This window comes from Saccostrea echinata, unplaced genomic scaffold (genome assembly GCF_033153115.1).
Source record: "Saccostrea echinata isolate AGI-Se365-2 ecotype Australia unplaced genomic scaffold, CSIRO_AGI_Sech_v1 ptg000046l, whole genome shotgun sequence".
Lineage (NCBI taxonomy): Eukaryota > Metazoa > Mollusca > Bivalvia > Ostreida > Ostreidae > Saccostrea > Saccostrea echinata.
This window is the reverse complement of record NW_026889795.1, coordinates 12,382,075-12,399,053: the sequence shown is the minus strand read 5'-3', so window position 1 is coordinate 12,399,053 and position 16,979 is coordinate 12,382,075. Positions and strand designations below refer to the sequence as shown.

The window sequence follows — 16,979 nt, the reverse complement described above, 5'->3', positions numbered from 1 at the left end:
GGGTTAGTAAGTCACTTTCGTGACTATTTGAGATACAAAAGGTTTATTAATTGGTTAATAAGAAGTTGGTATAAAACGCGAAGTACCATTATTCATAAAGAAAATGTGTGTTATTTGACGAGTTAATTTGAGAAATAAAAGAAGTACTTTAATACGATCAAATACGGTTACATTGGTGCCGTGAGTGGTACCTAAGACTGAAGGTAAAACCAAATCCTGTCACATTGGTGCCGTGTAATTTTCTAATTACATAGGTACCGTGTAACCAAATCCTGTCACATTTGGAAGCAGTCAGTCAACTTATTCAAGTGTGTGTAAACATGCACACTAACATTTTTCATATTTTATTGATAGCATGATCGATACATGTATTAATTTTGTCTAATGTATTATTTGTCAGCATGGTCAGTAAAACATGCTTTTTAACTGTATTATTTATTTAACTAAACAATGTTGGGACTTAAATCAGTGCAAGATGAAGCAAATTCACAATTTATGATTATTTTCAAATAATGAACATAAATGGAACGTGGAACGTTTGTATGTGTGTAATGTCTGTCTGTGAATGTTTTAGGATGGATGTTTTGTGATACTGAAGTATAACATCGATTTTTTTAGGTTCATGGTGATACAGGAAAACTTCAAGGTTCCTGCAGATGGTGTTTAAAACTATTGGCCAGTGAACACAAACCCATTTAATTATATTTTGAATCTGGCAGTACTTCTAATGCGTAAGTAGAATTGTTTTAAAAAGCTTCTTTTTTTTGTTTTGGGGTGGGATGAATGATTAAACAAATACATCATGTACATAAGCGTTGAAATCCCTTTAATACAGGGTGTTTCAACAAACATGTCCTTCTTTTACTACTTCACATGAGTCCGTCAAAAAAGGAAAGATCAGTGTTTTGTAATGATTTATCTAAAAATAAACATTACAATGCAGTCTTTGCCAAATCTTTTTTTCAGTACATGCCCTTCGGGCAGGTTTAACCACTTATTACGCTAGCCCGAGCAAGTATTCACATGCCCAGAATTTTATCAAGTAATTTTATTCTTATTTGCCTTTTCATGGCAAGGAAATGATCCGAAATCCATTTCTATCGATCTATTGTCTAGCCATTAATATTGTTTTCAACCTGTACACTTTTTGTGTTTCTTTTGCAAAAGAGTTCCCTGGAAATCGTGGTAGAATAAACTATCGTTAAAATTTTATTTGGTGCTCCACTTCAGATGAAAAATCAGACTTTTAAGTACATTTAATGTTATTGGTATTACTTAATTTGATAATACGGAGGCTTAGGACTCAGAATTCACATGCCCTTTGGGCTTGTAAGTATGCAATTTCCACATGCCCCCTTACAATTTTACCAGGTCCTGGGCTTCGGACTCCCGGGATTTGTCGAAGACTGATTACAATGTACTTTTTATAGTTTTTTGAAAGTACATGAAGTGTTTCATTCCAAAGATTTTTAGCTCACCTGAGCCAAAGGCTCAAGTGAGCTTTTCTGATCAGAATTTGTCCGTTGTCTGTCGTTGTTGTTGTCATTGTCGTTGTTGTTGTAAACTTTTCACATTTTCATCTTCTTCTCAAGAACCACTGGGCCAATTTCAACCAAACTTGGCACAAAGTATCCTTGGGTAATGGGGATTCAAGTTTGTTCAAATGAAGGGCCACGCCTTCTTCCAAGGGGAGATAATTAAGAATTTGTGAAAAATTAATGGCATCATTAAAAAATCTTCTTCTCAAGAACCACTGTGCTTGAAAATATGAAACTTATGTGGAAGCATCCTCAGGTAGTGTAGATTCAAGTTTGTTCAAATCATGACCCCTGGGGGTCGGGTGGGGCCACAATGGGCGATCAAAGTTTTACATAGGAATATATAGGAATAATCTTTAAAAATTTTCTCTCAAGAACAGCAAAGCCATGATTGGTCATATTTATATGGTAGCCTCCTCAGATAGTGTAGATTCAAGTTTGTTCAAATCATGACCCCCGGGGGTCGGGTGGGGCCACAATGGGCGATCAAAGTTTTACATAGGAATACATAGGTTAAATCTTTAAAAATCTTCTACTCAAGAACAGCAAAGTCATGTTTGGTCATATTTAAATTGAAGCATCCTCAGATAATTTAGATTCAAATTTGTTCAATTCATGACACCCCCCCCCAACCACTTTTTTATTTAAACTTTTCAACCTTTCAAGACTGAACTGAATTCTGCTTTTTCCTAGCCATAGTGCTCAGGTGAGCGATGTGGCCCCTGGGCCTCTTGTTTAAAATCTCGTGATCATGCAGGAAGTATGAACATATTCCTGATCTCGTTCATTATACTCAAAACGTTTGACATCTTTATGTATCATACCCTGTACAAAATGTTCCACCTGGAAAAAGGCATAATCAAGACAGAATTCTCAGTAAAATTCCAGGCGTAAAACTTACTATAAACATGATAAATGTTAAAGCAATATAAGCAGAAACCAAGCGTTAACCAAGCGGAGACTAGCTTGAGGCGAAAATGTAATTAGTTCCGCCTGGAAATTGACATTCTGCCTGCATGGAAATTGAAATTCCACCTAGAATTGAAATAACATATATAGATTCCATTTAAACTGTCCAAAATATTTCTTTTTGTAATTTCCAGCTATTTTCCCACTGAACTAAATTCAGCCTAGAATTTGATGACTGGAATCTGTTAAATTTAGGCGGAATCTCTGAGAGCCTGGAATTTGTGGATTCGGTGGAATACCCTTGGTGTCCAACGAAATTCTGGGCGGAATCCACCTTAATTGTTTGTACAGGACTAAATCATAATCACTAAAATGTTTAATTTCACATCAGTCAGTCGTAAAATTAAGTGCCAACTTGACTCAGAATTACCTTACTACCTGCTAAGATGCTAGAAAGCTAAAAATACATGCAGGGTTTTCTAGTAAATGTTGTTGAAAATCGTAATTTATTCATTTTGTTTTCCAGAAATTTTTATTGGTCTGTTGGGACTTACTAGCGACAGATTTTATTAGTCCAAATGAAAATGTATTAGTCTGATCAGACTAACGGACTAACATTAGTGTTGAACCCTGACATTAAAATATCTCAGGCATATATTTAGTCAGGCCATGCTTACACTGTATAAAACATGATGCTGGAAAGTTGAATTGAAAATTTAAGTCTCCTTTATCAGTCTCTAACAAAAACTTTTAACTAAATCAGTAGAATTAATTTAAAATTCATAGTCTTTCCGAAATGTTTAGACTTTATATTTTGCAATAATTACTTAAGTGTTCATTATTGATATCCCTTATCTTAATTCCTGAAACTGACAAATCACAGTAGCCTAGACGGTAGTTGTTGTCGGTACTCGCATTATAATTATTAGGTCCCTGTTCAATTCTTGTTTCTAGCACCTTGTCAATCCAAGATGTTTGAAATAGGTAATGAGATTGTTCGGTTACTAAGCTGTGACTCTATAAGTGAAAGATGCATGTGTTTTAAATGAAACCTTAAAAATCAAGGTCTCATTTCATGGTAGGCAAAATATAAAAAAAACCTCCAGTGTTAAGCTACTAGTATACATTGTAGTGAAACCAAATATCGAAATTTTATGATATGGTGTCATATGTTTTTTTTTTCAACCACAAATTAAATCCCCTCAAATCAAGAAAATTTAAACCAGTGAAAATAACCAATTTTGCATTAATTGAGAAACTTGCATGTATTTGAAAGCTTCCTGAAATACCAGTAGTGTAGATTCAAGTTTCTTCAATTCATGGACCCTAGGGGTAGGGTAGGGCCACAGAAGAGGATCAAAGTTTACATGGAATGACAGAAACATGATTTAAATTAGTCATATTTATTATATCCATGTCCTTACCAAATTTCTGTTGCACTTTTCTCAGCAACTACTCATCGAAGGTGCTTAATATTTTAGCACGCTCTCTGTTTAGGCATGCCATATGGTAGGATGTATTTTTGTAGGAATCCCATGTTAACTTCCTGTTTATCCCTCCATCTGTCCGTACTAAATTTCCATCACAGTTTTCTCAACAACTGTTAAGGATGATGCTTGAAAGTTTAGCACACTTTTAAATTGTTTAGGCATGCCATATGGTGGGATTCATTTTTGTATGAATTTGACGTCAACTTCCTGTTTACCCCTGTGCTTGTCCGTACCAAATTCAAATCAGTGCGGGAATTATAATTACTAGTGAGCATTGGCTCGATCACAGACTTCTTGTTTTCTATTCGATAGGAATGTCTTTTACTTTAATTGGCTAAAATACTTATTTAGTTCTTCACAAATATTCTAAGAATGTTCTTTTTTTATAATATGTGTAACCATTACTGTTTCTTGAGTCAAGATTTTTTTAATTTATTTTATTGGTATTTATTTCTACTAGAAGCAGCTACTAGGGAAGATTTAATGAAGGAAGATGAGGAAGTGGAGAAAAAGCTGAAGAACAAGGAGGACAAGGTGAAGAAAGGACAAGGTTATTACATTATGTATCTCACAGTATTTTTACAAAGCCCTCTCAAATCCTGATTTATATAGTTTTTTTGTAAAACTTAAGAATGAATTCTTATTTAGTTCTTGATCCTTAAATATAAATGAAGAAGTTAACAATTTTTACAGGGCACAGTGACTTGCAGTGTGTGTCATGTAACATTATTACAACATCTATATCATGGGTCCATAATTTTGAGTAAGTCATTCATCAACCACTTTATCTGTACTGGAAACCATTTCTGAGAGGGATGAAGTGATGGAAGATAATGAGCCAGAGGGTGGAACGGAAGAGAAAGGGAAAGAAATAAAGAAAAAGGCAGAATGAAAAAGGACTAGGTAATTATTATCACAGTACCCCCCCCCCTTCCCCATCAATGTATTTCTTCAAGTCAACAAAATTACCATGTACTTATCTTATTCTTTCATAAATATTTTGAGAAAAAATATCAAAACATCAACTTTGACTGGATGTAGTGACTTGCATGTGTGTAATTAGCTATGGTCGATACAATGACCTTGTCAGCAAAAACAATCTTTCATTACATGTAAGTCGAATGCGGACTGATGTTTTTAATACTAATTGTTTGGCCATCATTTACACATTGAATTGTCTGTTTACACATTGAATTGTCTACAGACTTTTCCGTTTTCCCGATCATGACAAGGAGCACACATCAAATGTGAATGATTGGCAGAGGATGTTTACTCCTATATTGCACCTGATCCCACCTCTGATGTTTTTAGTGGTCCGTGTTTGCTCCTGATTTGTATTTTTTCTATGGACTCTTGAGCTTTGTTATCTCCATAATTATATGATTGTACAGTGAAAACTGTCTAATCTGACGCCTGTGCAATCTGTCACACTGTAAATTCCAAGGTTAAATTTCATTCCCATTTTACTTTTTTCTATGTTTTTTTACACTGATCAATACGACGCCCTATCTATTCCGACAAAAAATTTGTCTCCCAGTGCATGTCGGATTACACAGGTTTCACTGTATGATTAAGTGGTATTTGAGTACTCTTTACTGGAACCCAGGAACATCTTTATTTTTTTTTTTACTTTGTGTCATCTAGTTTAAGATAATGAGATTGGACTGTATATAGGTAATTCATCATGAAAAATGTTACATGTTACATGACTATGCCCTGACTTTACCTTAGGCTGAAAATGTCGATCAAGACACATTTCTAGTCTTTGCAAGTACTTGTAAATCTGTTCAGTCATGTTTTTTTTTCTTTTGTGTGAATCAAGCTGCACACTTTGAAACTTTGAATCATAACCTTGTTAATTGATGCCTGTTATAGGGGAAACGTTATTTCTTGACCAGGCTTTAATAGCAGCAAGAAATATAGGTGAATTTGAGGTCATGGAAATATTTTAGGTAATAACAAAAGTATGTATTTCACATTCTAGTACCAAAACGTTTCTGTCGAAGTCAAGCAGGTACAGAAAACGAATAAGTTACTAACCACTCTTTTCTCAGATAAATCACTAAAAAGGTTCAGTATGCCAAGATTTTTCATGAATCTGGTAAAATCCGAAACTTGACAAATTGAGTTTTTGTCAGTTTAGTAGTTTATCGAATTGGATTTTTTTTTTTACAGAACTTGCAATAGAAGAAAAAGTTGAGGAAATGAAGAGGAAGAAATTGAAGATGAAAAGAAGAGCTCTGGGAGGAAAAAAGTGAGCATAGTGCAGTTATTTCTATCATTTTACATTTTATTGCTGCATTATCAGATGCCGTCTGAATCATAAACCTTATCTACTGATAAAGATGATGGGCAAACAAGGCAAGTAAATGCCTATTGTGTGACAAAAAAAGATGTAAAAAGTTAAATCTTAATCATGTCAAAATTTTCTTTGATACTTCATGTAACATTATTGTATACCTTATGTAAAATCTTTGCAATCTTATAACGATTAATATTATTAATCTATGAAATAGCAGATACACACCAAAAGAGGGCAAAAATGGTCATTTTTTCCTCCTATATCATACTTTTTAAATATGAGTAGGTCTTCACTCCATATTTTGGTAAGATTATACTCGAAGCATATTTAAAACTTTTCTTATTTCGTTTGACAAAAACATGGTGAAATGACCAACTCTTCTAAAAATAGACTTTTATGTCACAACTAGTGATGGGAATTGGTAAGAATTTCATAATCGATGATCAGGCTACTGTAACTAACTAACTATCAATTATAATCGGACATTTACAAAGTCTGTCAATTTTAGTTTATTAAATGGTAAGAATGGTTGAATAACTACTTTCTGTGGTGGTCCAGCTGTAGTTGGAATAACTGTGTCTCAGAACAACCCCTAGTCCTTAGGACAATATCATTTTAACGACAGAATATTCTATCTAGTCAAGCTGGTTCTACGCTCATTTTGTAGAATCCAAAGTACGTCCATACCCAGGAATGAGCGTTGTTACCTGGGTATGAATACAATGTCTCTTTGTCTGTGCCATTACGATATGCATATAAGTTAATAGAAAAGTTGCGGCTGGAATATTTGGCTTAAAAACTATTACGCTTTTAAAATAAAATAAATAACCCGATTAATCAGAATAAAAAATTTGTAATCGAGTGCTTGGATTATGCCAGCAATTGACTGATTTTCGATTATAATCGATGATTGGAACACCACTAGTCACAACAACATTCATATCATGGTTTGACATTAACTTTTATGAGTACTAGATCAGTCGTGCTACTTCCCATAATTTTTACTAGCTCTGACCATAAATTCACTAGCGCTGACCAAATTTGAAAATTTTCTATTTATAACCTCCTATTATAATGGGAAAAAAGTTTTGAAACCATACTACAGTGTATCTCTCGCATGTGTTCATGTATACATTTTGACAGACTGTTGAGCCCATAGGTAGCAGCCCAATGAGTGAACATGCGAATGTTATAAGCTTTAAAGAACATTAATTCAAGGAACTTAAATAAAATTATTACCGTAAATATACATGTAAATAAATTAAAAACTATAATATTCAATGAATATTTATACCAAATGATACTGAACAAAGCTGAGGTTTCGATTGTGACTTGTCTATTACAGCCGGTCTAAAAAAAAATAGCAATTGTGTCATGCAGGAAAGTTTTCTTTTTCAGAGCAATGGCTGTGTTTGCAATCTGAAAATTAAGAAAATTTCTTTAAAAAGTTTTAAGTCAGAGCATTTATTTGAAAGACTGAAATGAGAGTTAACATTTATTTCATCCACACAACCAGTCGGGCAAGTTATTGAACATTTAACATGACGGACCATGCATTTACTAGACTGGGTCAGTCGGACGTGCCTTAGTGTCAAACCCTGCATATCTTTCAGAAATATATTTGAAATCCATTTAGTCAAGAGCCACATTTTTAAACGTGATTTACATATGTAAATGCCCATTTTTGTCATGAGCTACATGTATGTAGTTTAGTGGTTAGCATGTTAGTCTCTTAGAAAAAAAACTGATATTCAGGATTTAATTTCATTGCTTGGGTTTCAGCCCCTAGAATACCACTTTTTTTTTTATCATAGAATGATTTTTGCTTAAAGAATTTTCCACAGAAAAGTTTTGTTTGTAATATAATGTTATACCTTTCAATAAGAAGAACTTTACTCTAAATACTAAACTCAGTATTTGAATATGACTTTTATACATTTGAAGCTATAGGCTTTTTGCATGCCTTGTTCACCCATCTCCTTATGCACATTATGAAACATGTAAAACTAATTATTACATATTACTGTTACTTGGTAGACTTTTAGTGTAATTAAAATTAGGTCTTTCATTTTACTCCATTTATTGATATATGTTACTAATGAGAGACAGATAAATATACAGAAAAAGCTAAATGAATCTTATTTGTGTAGCTTGTTGAATGTTTTCATTTATAATATTCTTTTAAGTGACTTGCTTGGATACATGTTTTCATTTTGAAAAAATCCTTATTTGTCTAGATGCATGTATTCTGTTGTGAGTACTTATATAGTCCTAACTATAAAGATTCCAACCTTTTGATATGTAAATTATAGAACAAGATGAGATTAAAGTTTGGCACTTTAAACTGGAAAGCTTGATAGGAAACCAAAGGCAAGGACAAAAGAAAAGGATAACCCAAAATTTCAGAAAGTGTTTGTTAAGTTGTGAATATACTTTTCGCTGTGTATTCTTTTTAGTGCCTTTGTTGGAAAGCAATGTCCGCTAATTCAAGTACAACGCTAAATGTCTTGCACAAATACACATAAAGAAGAACATTAACAAATGCTCTAAATCAAATCTCCGCTAACTTGCTCAGTAATCAACTTCTGCCAAATATCGTACACGCTAAATATTATACATTTACAGTAATTCAAAAGGCTAACAAGTTCTAAAGGATAATCATTTAATACAAATCAAATACACAAAATGTTAACTAGCTGTTTTAGGAATTTTAATTTTAAAATTTATTCTTGTCCTTTTGCTTTTAAAGAAGTGTTGTTGTGTATTAATTAAGATTGGAAACTTGATCACTGATATATTTTTATTTCATTTTTATGTAAAAGCTTTAATGGTTCTATTATATAATTATGTATTTCAGTTCCATTTGTAAGATGTGTGGACAAAAGAAAAACAGCCATAGAGTGCCAATGTGGAGTGGAATAAGTCAGTATGACTTAAACATGGTCAATTGAAGTGTTTGAATGCCCCTCCAGAAAGCAGAACAATCTTTGAATTTGCAGGAAAGAGTATAAAATTTGCTGTTAAAATATCATAACAGCTAGACAAAGATTAAATAACAACTACATGTACATCTAAAGAATTCTTTTGTCATAATAGTGATTCATGTGCTAGTACATGTGACAAGTGCTATAACGACCTAATATAAGTGTGTTTTAGGAGCATGTTGACTCTATTGTAAATGTATTGACTCCTTATATGACCTCATTTATATATAAGATTATATGAATGGTAGTGTAGTGACTTGAAATGTGTGTTAGTAGTATAGCTCGTTATGTGTGGTAATTTTGTTATTAGTTTTACATGTATGATAGTACATATAGTATGGTGACTCATGTGTTGGGAATTAATGTATAATTTTATGTGTGTTACTGGTATAACTCATAATGTGTGTAAATATTGTTTTTTGTAATATATATTAGTAGTGTAGTGACTCGACATGTGTGTAAGTAGTGTAGTGACTCGACATGTGTGTTATGAGTGTAGCTTATGATGTGTGGTTATTTTGTGTACGTATGTAGTATGGTGACTCGTGTGTTAGGAATGTATAATTTTATGTATGTTACTGATATGCCTCATCGTGTGATTTAAAATGGTTATTTGTAATGTATATATTAGTAGTAAAGTGACTCGACATGTGTGTTAGTAGTGTAGTGACTCGACATGTGTGTTAGTAGTGTAGCTTATTATGTGTGGTAATTTTGTTATTTGTTATGTGAGTTGTACATGTAGTATGGTGACTCATGTGTTGGGAATGTATAATTTTATGTGTGTTACTTGTATAACTCATTGTGTGTGTTTTAATATAGTTATATGTAGTGTATATATTAGTATTGTAGTGACTCCACAAGTATGTTAGTGTGTAGTGACATGACATGTGTGTTAGTAGTGTAGTGACTCGACATGTGTGTTTGAAGTGTAGCTTATTATATGTGGTATTTTTGTTATTTGTTATGGTTGTTGTATATGTAGTATGGCAACTCATGTGTTGGGAAAGTATATTTTAATTTGATGTGTGTTACTGGTATAGCTCATTGTGTGTTTTAATAATTTTTTTTGTAATGTATATTTCATTAGTGTAGTGACTCGACATGTGTGTTAGTAGTGTAGTGACTCGACATGTGTGTTAGTAGTGTAGTGACTCGACATGTGTGTTAGTAGTGTAGCTTATTATGTGTGGTAATTTTGTTATTTGTTATGTGTGTTGTACATGTAGTATGGTGACTCATGTGTTGGGAATGTATTATTATATTCTTGCTCCAAAAGATACTGTTTTACCCTTGTCTGTCTAGCTGTGTGTGTGTCTGTCTGACTGTCCATAACAAATTTTTGGTCACAGTTTTCTCAGCAACTACTCATTGCAGATGCTTGAAATTTTAGCATACTCTTTGTTTAGGCTTGGTGGGAATCATTTTCATACAAATCTGATGTCAACTTCCTGTTTATCCATGTGTCTGTCCATACCACACATAACACATTTTCGTCGCAGTTTTCTAAGCACTACTTATTGCTTGAAATTTTAGCACACTCATTGCTGAGGCATGTCATATGGTGGGATTCATTTTTGTATGAATTTGATGCCAACTTCCTTTTTATCTGTGCGTCTGTCCGTACCATACATAACGAATTTTTTTTCGCAGTTTTTTCAGCAATTACTCAGAGCAGATGCTTGAAATTTTAGCACATTCTTTATTTTGGCATGCCATATCGTGGGATTTATTTTTGTACAAGTCTGATGTCGACTTCCTGTTTATCTGTGTGTCTGTCTATACCATATATAACAAATATTTGTTGCAGTTTCTCATCAACTACTTATTGCAGATGCATGAAAGTTTACACACTCTTTGTTTAGGCATGCCATATGATGGGATTCATTTCTGAATTTGATGTCAACTTCCTGTTTAACTGTGCGTCTGTCTGTATAATATGGAACAAATTTTTGTCAAAGTTTTCTCAGCAACAACTCATTGCAGATGCTTGAAATTTTAGCACACTCTTTGTTGACGCATAATTGTCATATGGTGGGATTCATTTTTGTATGAATCTGATATCAACTTCCTGTTTATTCATGCATCTGTCCATAGTTGAACTTGTGAATATACACATGATAGTGTATATTCAAATCACAGCGGAGGTATTACCAGTGAGCATTGGCTCACAGACTTCTTGTTTTATGTGTGTTACTGGTATAGCTCATCATGTGATTTAATGTTGTTATTTGTAATGTATATATTAGAAGTGTAGTGACTCGACATGTGTGTTAATAGTGTAGTGACTCGACATGTGTGTTTGTAGTGTAGCTTTTTATGTGTGGTAATTTTGTTATTTGTTATGTGTGTTGTACATGTAGTATGTTGACTCATTACGTGTGGGGAATATGTGATTTTATGTGTGTTATTGGTAAAGCTCCTCATGTGTTCTTATATTGTTATTTGTAATATACAGTGAAACTTGTCTTATTCGGATGTTGTGTACTCCAAAAACTTGACTTATACAATGTTAACTTTAAGTCACCTGCAGTAGACTCAATTGTTTTAAATGTTGTCTAATCCGGAATGTCGTTTAATCCAGCGAATTTCTCGACATGTGTGTAAGTAGTGTAGTGACTCGACATGTGTGTAAGTAGTGTAGTGACTCGACATGTGTGTTATGAGTGTAGCTTATGATGTGTGGTAATTTTGTTATTTGTTATGTGAGTTGTACATGTAGTATGGTGACTGGTGTGTCGGGATTGTATAATATTAAATGTGTTACTTGTATAACTCATTGCGCGATTTAAAACTATTATTTGTAAGGTATATATTAGAAGTGTAGTGACTCGATATGTGTGTAAGTAGTGTAGTGACTCAACATGTGTGTAAGTAGTGTAGTGACTCGGCATGTGTTTTATGAGTGTAGCTTATGATGTGTGGTAATTTTGTTATTTGTTATGTGAGTTGTACATGTAGTATGGTGACTGGTGTGTCGGGATTGTATAATTTTAAATGTGTTACTTGTATAACTCATCGTGCGATTTAAAACTGTTATTTGTAAGTTATATATTAGAAGTGTAGTGACTGGACATGTGTGTAAGTAGTGTAGTGACTCGACATGTGTGTTAGTAGTGTAGTGAATCAACATGTGTGTTAGTAGTGTAGCTTATTATGTGTGGTAATTTTGTTATTTGTTATGTGAGTCGTACATGTAGTATGGTGACTCGTGTGTTGGGAATGTATAATTTTATGTGTGTTACTTGTATTGCTCATCGTGTGATTTAAAATTGTTATTTGTAAGGTATATATCAGTAGTGTAGTGACTCAACATGTGTGTAAGTAGTGTAGTGTCTTGACATGTGTGTAAGTAGTGTAGTTACTTGACATGTGTGTTAGTTCTGTAGTGACTCGACATGTGTGTAAGTAGTGTAGCTTATTATGTGTGGTAATTTTGTTATTTGTTATGTGAGTCGTACATGTAGTATGGTGACTCGTGTGTTGGGAATGTATAATTTTATGTGTGTTACTTGTATTGCTCATCGTGTGATTTAAAATTGTTATTTGTAAGGTATATATCAGTAGTGTAGTGACTCAACATGTGTGTAAGTAGTGTAGTGTCTTGACATGTGTGTAAGTAGTGTAGTTACTTGACATGTGTGTTAGTTCTGTAGTGACTCGACATGTGTGTAAGTAGTGTAGCTTATTATGTGTGGTACTTTTGTTATTTGTTATGTGAGTTGTACATGTAGTATGGTGACTCATTTGTTGGGAATGTATAATTTTATGTGTGTTACTGGTATGGCTCATTGTAAGTTTTAATATTGTTACATGTATTTGTAATACATATTTTGTATTGTTATTTTGATTTGTTTGTTGTACATGTAGCATGGGATTCATTTTGTGTTGGGAATGTAGAATTTTACCTGCGGTAGTGTACATGTAGCTCATTTTGTGTGCTAATATTGTTATTTTTATGTGTAATAGTCATGTAGTGACTCAATATGTGTGTAAGTAGTGTAGCTCATTATGTGTTTTCATGTTGAGTTAGTTTAGAAGAGTGTTGACTTACTGTGTAAGTTAGAGTAGCCTCTTGCTATGTGTGAGCATAATATAAAAAGACACTTTTTTATGATGAGTATATAATTATTAAAACATTGCTAAATATAATATTATATCAACCTCTATTGATAAACTTGCATGTGTTTGAATTTCTAATGTAATGTAAGCTACATGAATAGATCATATTTTGACTGAATTTTGAATGAGCACAATTTGTGATGATTTTTATTTTTGAAATAAACAGAAATTTAATTTTCTTTGTATATGTTTATTTTTTCGTTAGATTGCAGAATAAAACTACATAACTTTTGCAGTATTAAATATCTAGAAATGCTTTTCATGACCAGAATGGTGGATACTTATACAGTTAAAATATACCACTGAGGGAGTTAGCAAGATTCCAGTTCCCCAAGGCCAAGACTATTTCCCGAGGCGAAGCCGAGGGAAATAGTCCTGGTCGAGAGGAACTGAAATCTTGCTAACTCCCGCAATGATATACTTTTAACTGTTTTATTATACTGATAAAAACTTAAAATTTAGAGTTAGAGGATTCAGATAGCATGATTTCATAGCAGGGATTAGCTCACTAACTAACTAACACACGGGGATTAGTCCATTCACATATCATACCAATGTAAAAGTAAAATCTAGAGGATTACGGATAACCGGGAATTAGCTTTCGAAGCAGGGATTAGCTCACTTGACTAACGCACGGGGACTAATCCATTCATTACGATTTCTAGGGAATTAGTCACATCTAACGATCTAATGTTCTATAGGGAAAAATCAGTAGAGATATGATAAAACTATATAACATGTTATTCTGCTTGGGAGAACGAGTTAAGGGGAAGATCAAATTGGGTAAGAATTCTAGACCAATGCAAACTGATGTACAATGTATATAAAAGCATATAAATGTTTGTCGGTGGTATGCTGTAAATTTTAAATGATAAAAGCTTGACTTCAACTGTAGGAAATTCTCGAATGGGACAAAAATACACACAATCAATCAATCAGCTGTAGGAAATATCCCTACTAAAATATCATGGTAAAGTTAGATCAAAATAACGATAGTGGTTTTATAATGCACATTATTGTGAAACCTAAAAGACATCTTAAAAGAAACGGGGCGTATAAGGCGGGGACAATCACCCGCTCTGAGATAATAAATTTCTCAATCTTTAAAGTTCATGGAAAAGTTATATTTTTCTAAAATAAAGTTTTCAGGAATGGCATTTTCAACATATTTGATTCATTTATTTTATTAAATGGCATTGGTTGATGATTTGTTTTAAAGTTGTAAGTAAAGCATATTTTGGTGGAAAACTGGTTTTTTGGAGCCACACAAAATTATTTTTGAAAATGAATGGGACAAGTTCCCTTTCTACATTAACCTTTAAATGACCGAAAAGTAAATGTAAAATTAACTTAAAGTTTTAAAAAATGGAGTCTGAGCCCATTCCATTTGAAAATCGAACATTATAGAAAAAAATACGCTTCAACAACCTCTTTTATTTTAATCACACTGAAACACATCAATGACAAGAAGACTTCGTGGCGAAAAATAAATTATTTATCAATAAATTATTCAGTAAAATGAAGGAAGCTAATGTGTAAAAGATGATATTGACAATACATTTTTTTTTTGAAAAATGTAAATTTTCAAGAACTTTCAAAATTGAGAATCGTGTTTTTTCAGGCTGGGAGATTGTCCTCGCTCTGTACCAGGGACCTTTACAGCGAGTATAGGTTTTAAAACATATCATTTATAATGTATCCATTTAATAATTGAAAGGGGATTATGCTTTAGAGGTTATTGACTCACACAGCACAGATTCTATAATTGGTCTTCCAAATTGAACATAGATTACCCTCTCCCCCCAAATAAGGAATAGAACAGGAAGTCACAGTCACGGTCTAGCCTTGATATTAAACCGGGAAATACTACGATCTGAAGCATGCAGTATCGAAGGGGTACAGGGATGCCCCCTAGTGTTTTTTTATTCTCCCGAGAAAATAACTGTTGTTAATGTACATAGGAAATTTTAATATAAGGCGTGTTGTCATTTTTTCTTCCTTTTTGCTGCTTAAAAATCGATTTTTAACGCGGGAGGGGGGGGGGGGACTCCAAAACAGTTTGACAAGCAGGAAAAAAACCTAAACCTATTGTCTAAACTCGAAAATCTTTTCTACATTCGGGCCACAAAAAAGAGAGAGAAACCCCAACCATTTGAACATGGGTAGGAAAACGAGATTATATATATATTTTTTTTCTTTTTGTCCTTGGTCTTCTTTTTGGATATCACCAATCCTTCACTTTGAAGCGGTGTTCCACGTTTTCGCATATTGATAATATCTTTCCGCAAAAAATGAGTCACAATTTCTCGAATATTTTTTTTAATTACGATTCCGCATAAAAAAGGGGGAAAATGTATTACGATTCCGCAAATATGTTATCTGGATCACTGGTACATAGATAAAATAAAAATTACACAACAGATTAAGATACAAACAGGAGTAGCTGAATAGATTGCTCCCATGCATGTAGTTGTTTTTTTCTTAAATTTCATTAGAACGCCCTTCTTGTCTCTCTGAGCTGAGTCGAGTTTTCTACCAATTGGTCGAACTGGATTTAAAAAAAAAATCACGGAAATAAGTTTACGGAGGGCTTCTGAAATAATACACACCGATCGATGCCTTAACTACATGTAGCACATGTATAATTCTTGTATGACTTTTTAAATAACTTTAAATAACTTAATAAGTCATACCAGATTATGTTCAGTTTGAGACTAAATGAAAAATTGTTACAATTTTCTTAATTCAATTGCAATGCATGTTTCTAACACCGACTATACTACTACGTATAGAACCATGTAAAAATAAAGTGGGTCAATTCTCTTCACTTTGTTGGACTTTCATTTAAATGTACATGTAATTATAAATATATTTCGTGGGGGACTTAAAGGTGGAGTAAGGGTGAGATTAAACACTTTTACCAACAAGCAGTTTTCCTTCACATGCATATATGTATATAACGTCCTTACTTATAAGGGGTCGTGTTTCCTGAAATGGGGTGTGTATCGAAATTCATAATTTTGTTTCTTTATTAACTCTGAATAAGATGGAAGGCTTCAAAGACCCCTGACCGTCCTGCAAGTTTCGATATTGAGAAAATAAAAAGCTATTTATAAAACGAGCATTAAAGTGTAAAGAATAAAACAAGAGATTACAATTAAATTTGTCCACGGCTCTCCGAAAGGTTCCGGATTTTTTTTTACTATTAAGTAGGGTCATAAGTATGTTTTAGGCGCAATCTTAAGACCTGCCTAGGTACTACTTAAATTTGTCTTAAACCGTAACATAAAATGAACTTAGCTAGGTCTTAGCTAAGTCAAACTTACGTTCAAAATATTTTATGAATCATCATAATTTTCATATTTATTTATATATATACATGTATTTTTAAAAAATGATTTAGTTGCGTTTTTAATTACACATAGATTAAAGTTGACGTCCTTACCTATCGGTTTTAGCTAGGTTAGATTAGATTTCGTATTAAAAATTTTCTGTTTAAAATTAGTCTGAATATTTGAAAATAAATATTGCACGGACACAAAATAGTGGTTCACTGTAAATGCATGAATATTGTTTATCACTAGAGACTGCAATGTTTGTCGTTATTCTTTTGTTTTGACAAAGGTTCACTTGC

The 16,979-nt window shown here is 33.1% G+C and overlaps 1 long non-coding RNA gene across 4 annotated transcripts; it reads left to right on the top strand.

Annotated features, from left to right (window-relative positions):
* Nucleotides 1–713: 713 nt before the first annotated feature.
* Nucleotides 714–13,524, top strand: LOC133202118 (uncharacterized). 4 transcript variants are annotated; one of them, XR_009723197.1, is made up of 5 exons: nucleotides 714–731; nucleotides 4,401–4,487; nucleotides 4,631–4,840; nucleotides 6,113–6,191; nucleotides 9,097–13,524. It is a non-coding gene; the product is annotated as an uncharacterized LOC133202118 (long non-coding RNA). The 4 variants fall into 4 exon arrangements; XR_009723195.1 differs by having other exon boundaries at nucleotides 717–731; nucleotides 4,398–4,487; XR_009723196.1 differs by lacking the exon at nucleotides 714–731 and adding an exon at nucleotides 2,679–2,788 and having other exon boundaries at nucleotides 4,398–4,487.
* The last annotated feature ends 3,455 nt before the right edge of the window (nucleotides 13,525–16,979 follow it).